The sequence below is a fragment of the Crassostrea angulata genome, chromosome 8 (assembly GCF_025612915.1).
Source record: "Crassostrea angulata isolate pt1a10 chromosome 8, ASM2561291v2, whole genome shotgun sequence".
Lineage (NCBI taxonomy): Eukaryota > Metazoa > Mollusca > Bivalvia > Ostreida > Ostreidae > Magallana > Magallana angulata.
In genome coordinates this window covers 43,336,486-43,343,401 of record NC_069118.1, presented here as the reverse complement: position 1 = coordinate 43,343,401, position 6,916 = coordinate 43,336,486, and positions in this window count along the sequence as shown.

Genomic DNA, 6,916 nt, shown 5'->3' with positions numbered 1-6,916 from the left:
TTTTTGGACGTTAGACCCCTAAAACCTAATTGCGTAACACATGATAAAATTACTGGATTCCATGGATATATAGCAGTTGAGATCGACTCAAAATTGTGAAATTTTGTTTAACGTGGTTTGGAATGACAACAGTTGTGAATGGAATTGAAGATCATTTTGGAGAATAAACAGGTATTGAATATAATTCATGCACAGGATCAAGCATATGACGAATAAAGTGTCTTACACATGTAAATCTTAATGTTAAAGCTGCTTGGTCCGATTTTCATTAAAACAATTATACGCTTTTAAACGATGGTTGTGCTAAGTATGTGTGCAATTTAATATACGTTGCAGTCAATTAAGCCATATTTTAATGAGAAATAATGAAATGAGAAAATGCGTGCACAAAATTCGTTAATAAAAGAAAAGAATGCAAGAAACGGAAGCTCTTAACAAGGGGGCGGGTAGTACTTTAAAATTCCTATTTACATGTATTCAACTTACCTTTTAAAATTATCAATCATAGGCATTGGATAACAGCTATTGCTTTATTGGCAAATTTGATTTGCTTATTGACTCCATAACCTCTACAATTTCGCTTTTATAAAATACATATAATCATGTACTCCAATCAGGTGTTGTACTTTACAGAACTTTCTTTACGCGATCGCCGAGCGCTTCTTTTGGGAAAGAACAGTCATAATCAGACAGCAGATACATAATAAAGCAAACAGACGTTTTATTAAATAAAATATATATACCACAGGGGCCAAGCTCGTTTTAACATTAATTTCAATATTTATGGTTACATTGAAATTAATGTTAAAACGAGATTGGCCCCTGTGATATATATATGTAATGTATGTATTAAATATTCGAGTGTGTCTCAATATGCATAGCATATTCGATTTGAAAATTTCCCCTATCTTCAAGAACTATTTTTAATCATGTGACTGTCCTCTACTCGATCTTAAACTGTCCGAATCGATTCAAAACTTTTACTCACCGAATGTACATATTCTTTCAGAATATAATTTTAATAACAGAATATAAAATCTAATTAATAAAAGAATAAAATCAGCAATGAATATTCTTTTGAAGAATCAGACTACCATTGAAAAAAGGTTAAACCAATAGTATGTCCCTTAGTCTTTTACGGTTTGAATATAAAAAAACTTCAACTTGTTTAATAATGGTTAGTTTTATCGTGCCCGCACCTACCGCAAGTACAGGTAAGTAGCATTGTACCACTTAAGCTGCCTATCTCGAACGCTTTTTAAATATATTTCAACTTTTACTCTCTCTCTCTCTCTCTCTCTCTCTCTCTCTCTCTCTCTTAGCTCATAAATTCTAGATTCTAACATTTTGTTAGTCAATTGAATTATCACAGATTACAGGTACTTAAGATGTATGTGTTGGAACAATCATGTTGTAAATATCGCCTATATTTTGTTGAAGTAGGTAATGTAATGCATTAAATTCTCAGCAGCAAAATGTCAGATATAGACACAGGTGAATGTATTTACATTTCAACTAGTACGACTGTAAAACGTTGTATTATATTCATTGCATGATAGCAGGTTTTTTTTCTTTATTTTACGCACTTTGTTTAAATCAATGATTTAATGCATCGTTAACCAATATAATTGAAAATAAAAATAATTTAACAAAGAATGAATGAACATTCAAATGTGTGATAACGTATAAACACGAGAAGCATGTGTCCTAGACTACAGCAAATCGTGTTTACTATTTTGCCGAACAAATCAGCTAATTACAAAAAAAACACATTTAATTACTATATGATTAGGAAAAAAATGATGTAAATGTTTGTTTAAACAATAAATAAAAGTGCGTAATCTGCTTTCTTTGTTATAATACATATATCTTATGAAAACAAAAATGTAATCGCTAATGTGTTTATATTCGTAATTGTATAAACTCAGTGTACTATTTCATATTTCCGACGCACAGGTTTTTAAGTTACCTCGTTCTAAAGATTTTCGGTTTTATTTATTAGTAAGACATTTACTAATTGATTACTCGATTATTCGTTGATAAAATTCTTATTATTTTACATTTGATTTAATTTTAACTTTTATTCCTAAACATAATGGTTTATTATAAGATAGAACAGGATAAATAGTACTTGTAAAATATTGGATATGATAGGATTGTTTCGTCAACTTTCACGATATTAGCATCGTACATTTAGTTTATTAGCTATTTTTTCCTGATTACCGAGTGTACACTCAGAGTACGCTCACCGTTCACTCACCGTTCAAGTAGGAAAGTGAACGTTTTAGGGACTGTAACACACAATACATGATTTTTCATTATCATCAGTGGATATTTTTTTCATTATGAGTAAACGTAATCTTTAAGAAAATTACTTCTTTCTAATGCATTTAAGTTGACACATATATGTATCAAATAGTTGAGCTATATTAACTCATAATTTTGCATGGTTTTTTTTCTTGTTTATAATTGTTAAAAATCTACAAAACTGACAAATAATCAGTGTAAGAAAGATAATGTGAGCCACGATGCATAACAGAGTTGATGGCTTTAAAATTTTATCAAAAACATTTGCATTTTAGAACTTTTCTAAATTCAGCACAATGAAGAGAAAAGTGATTGACATCACATCAATAAATGCGAGGTTCTTGAATGTGTTAATTTAAAAATAAAAAAGACTGAGATTGAATGTTGAGTATTTATTTCTGTCTGTAAGCTTTGAATTATGTTTAACTTTGCTTAAAAATCTCTAACAATTACCGTCTTTTAAAAGACAAAAATATTGCTTCCGATGACGAGCGGTGCCTAGCCCGCTGGTCCCTCACTACACGGTCGTTTGAGAAATAGGTGGAATACATTTAGCAGTAATGGTAGATGACTTATTGTTATATCTATTGTGATCATTGTGTCTTGTATTGTTGTGAACTTGTAATTATATTCATTATCATTTACCATATATTTCTATATTTTTACATGTTTTAAACTTTGGGTTCGTTGCCGCCATTGCGCGTGCGTCAGGTCGTTCTTAACAACGTCCGAACGTCTGTGGACGGCATGACCACCGTCACGTCTGCGAAGACAGCACTAAACTGACAGCTCAAAAGCACGGTTGCTTTTTTAGCTCTTCATGTAGGTATTTAATATCCACCACCTCCTTCTGTAAAATGTATATCATTATAAACAGCTTATTAATCAACAGTTTTAAAAAGGAAACACGTTACTACGACAAGAATGCCCAGATCTAGAGTTTAACGTATGAAATTGGTTCCCTCGTTCCTCGTTGATACCCTTCTTCCGGCGAACAAAAGTAAGGATTAGGCTAGACTGGTCTATTAGAAATTATAAGGAAAATTTCAGAAATGACTTATAAAATAAAAGAATTGTAAAACCTTAGAGACCAAAATTGTTCATGTAGACCATTTAAAACAATTTAGTGCAGAGGATAGAGAGGGACAGCATAATGTTCCTAATAACGACTTGTCAGGGCCAAGCGATTGTTCTTATGAAAATTAACAAGAATATCAACATACTGAAAACAAATATACCAGATCTGAACGTCTTGTCAAACCTCCTAAATTCTTCAAATATGCAAAAGATACCTGATTTTTTTTGAAAGGGATATTAAAACTTGACAATTTTAAAACAAATAATTATTCATTTGTGCTAATGTTTTAATTACAGTATGGGTTTTAACGACTTTGCCCAAAATCTTCTAGTTAATGATCAGGGGATGGATTTCCTCGACCACACTTCTGTCCTTCGACAACCAGCCACATCTATGGATATTCAAAAGAACATAGAGTTCTTCTTCTCCCCGACATGTCCTGTCCGAAAGACGGCTGTCCCTCAGCTCTAGTTTTTCCCACCCAGTCCAAGTACAAACGACATTTGACAAAAAAGCACTTCCATGAAGTTGTCCTCTACTCCTGTCAGGTATTCCACTGCAAAGTGTCTTGCCGCAGTAGGTACGACATGAAGGTCCATCTTCTCCGTGTCCACAACACTGCCAAAGGACTAGTTGAAAACATTCTTTCCAAGAGCCAAAGAAATTGTCGGCCGAATGGATCCTTCATTAACCCTGGCAAGTGTACCTTCTACGGTAGGAACAGCTCAACTGCGGACAAGGATGTTCCTCCAATGCCGTTGGTACCGGAATCTGTGACGATTTCTTCATCCTCTTCTGATACTCCTGTGGAGATTCCTTCCCCACATTCTTTGGAATTGAAATAACCAGCTAAGAAAGGACGAGTCCTCAGGGTTCGGGAATATATATTTCAAGGGATCGTTCAGTGTGTCCTGTTCTTCTACTTGATGTGTCCACGCGGACCAGGTGTAAGGATCTTCCCCCGTTTGCCTTCCTCGAGGTACCCGAGAGCCAGGAAGACATCTGGATTGTACATTCAGTGGTTAGAGGAGTTGTCATTTTCGGTGCAGCAGATTCTTTGATGTGTAATACTCCGGTTCTCCTGTACTACGAGGTATTCTCCATACATGTTTCCTTCTTCAATAATTCCTGTGATTTATGACTGTGTCCTATTAACTGTATGAGGACATTTCTTAAATATTCATATTTTTTTAATCTGTTATGATATTGTTCCTTGTCTAAAATCATTTTTATTGTACCAATACATAATTTGTATCTACTATAGTATTCAATATGTATATATGTATGTGATTATGTATGTTATATGAATTGCGAGATATATTTGATTTTGGCTGTTGTCCTAGTTATCTTCTTGGCCGATTTCTTATTTTCAACTATTTCTACTAAAGAGCGTCGGAAACGGCCGAGACATGTGTATATACCCCCTATGACTCGCACGAACATTCTTACGTTGAAACGCATGATCGGACGACTGCCGCACGTGTTATCGCACTAGCGCACGTTCAATCATCCGATTATTTTGTTATTCGTGCGATCCTTTCGCATAATCTTACACTATTCGCTTTCATTGTACAGCAGTCGCATCCAGACGCAAGTTAAATCGCAAGATTCAATGCGTTTACATCGCACAACGATCATGCTTTTCATTTTCCGGATGTTCGTAGGAGTAAAGCCCCTTTCACAATTGGCGCATGTAGTGGAACAGTTTCATGAACGACTTGTTTATTACTGTTTAAGACATTTTACGTACGAGTTATATATGTTTGTTATTGAAAGTAAACTGCACAGCGTGCACACGCTATTGTACATGCAACTTTAGCAACTAAATTAGTCCACCATAGAGTAAGTTAAATTAACATCAGATGTCACTTATCAGTTATCATCACCTTTTAACTCATACACATTTCAAGTTTATTGATTTATTTGCTATCAGAAAACATATATTGTGGTATACGTAACTCCCGCCGTTTTTGTAATCGTAACTGTGTCGTTTATACATTTAATGTTTGTACCCAGTTTGTGATGTTCATTTTTTGTTTATTGTAGTATTTTACCTCTTCCGAGAGTCTGTGGAATAAACTATAAAACGCACAAAATAGTTATACATCACAGTAAAATATCTATGGTATACGATGGACCCAAACACAGCCACAGGCGAGGGAAGGGAGCTGAGGCAAGCAAGAATCCTCACTCAGCACAAGAAAATTACGAAGACACTGCTAATGCATTTTCAGAGCAATTACGCGAGGAAAAGAAAGACATAGAAGAACTAATGTGGCATTCACTCAATTGCAGAGTTCGTGAGAAGGAGGTTGGAGCAATCGCTAGATCGCTACGAGGCCTTATCGGACAGGTCTTGAGTGACACAAGAACCAAAGAAAGTGAATGTGAGCTAGCAGCCCATATAATGGTGAACAAAGCCATCAAGACCAAAGTAGAAATGTTTGTTGCACAACTAGAACAGTACAGACAGACTGAAGAAGAGGAGAGAGATCCTGGACCAAGAAGTGTAGAAGTAGACCATTTAGGAGTAGAGGTCAACCAAGAAATATCATATCGATAGATAAAGAAAAACAGTTCTGTGCATTTATGGAGAAAATATTTGAAAAGGGCCATGCAGAGCCAGCTCCTCCATTGAAAGCGTATGAGGAATGATGGTATTTACCCATATTTGGGGTATTTCACCCTAAGAAATATAAGATTAGAGTTGTTTTTGACTCGTCAGCAAAGTTCCTTGGTGTTTCATTGAATGACGTATTGATGACTGGCCCTGACCTGACCAATAGTCTGATTGGCGTACTCCTGAAGTATAGGAAGGACAGAGACCATTTAGGAGTAGAGAAATATCATATCCTGATGAAGAAACTTCACACCTCAGTAAGGCAAAGGCAAAGTTTGAAGCGGCTAGAACAAAGGCCAAATATGCAGAACTAGCAGCCACAATAATAAAAGAGAAATCCCAATTAGAAGAGGACGAGTCCATTGCATCAACAAAGATCGCCAGAAAGAAAAAAGATTTAGATGTAAGTCTTAACCTGATCACACTACAACAGGAGGCCGAAGAGGCTGAAGTGGAACTCGAAGCCCTTGTGGAGAGTATAAGCATGACAAGACACAGTTCACTCCTTCTGAAAGAAGTAAAACACAAGAGGACCAAAGACTATGTATCTGAACAAAGTGATGCCATGTCCGATATTTCTTCCATTCGTTCTCCAATCATTACCGAGAAACCCCAGAATGTACATTCAACAAGGTATCAGTAAGATTGTCCAAACCATGACACACGCGACACTGCTGATAAGCATACCTCACAGGTCTACGAAATGCCAATCACATCTAAAACAGAAATCCACAGCATACGAGACTACGAGGCACCGACAGAGAGTGAGATACCTACCGGTGATGTGAAAATCAAGGAAAAGACTCTCACACATAATCTGACTGACCACAATCAAAATACATTGCCTTGTGTAGGCACAGAGCTTACGAAGTTTCTTGTGAAGAAGGACCTATCTTTTATCTCGATTATCT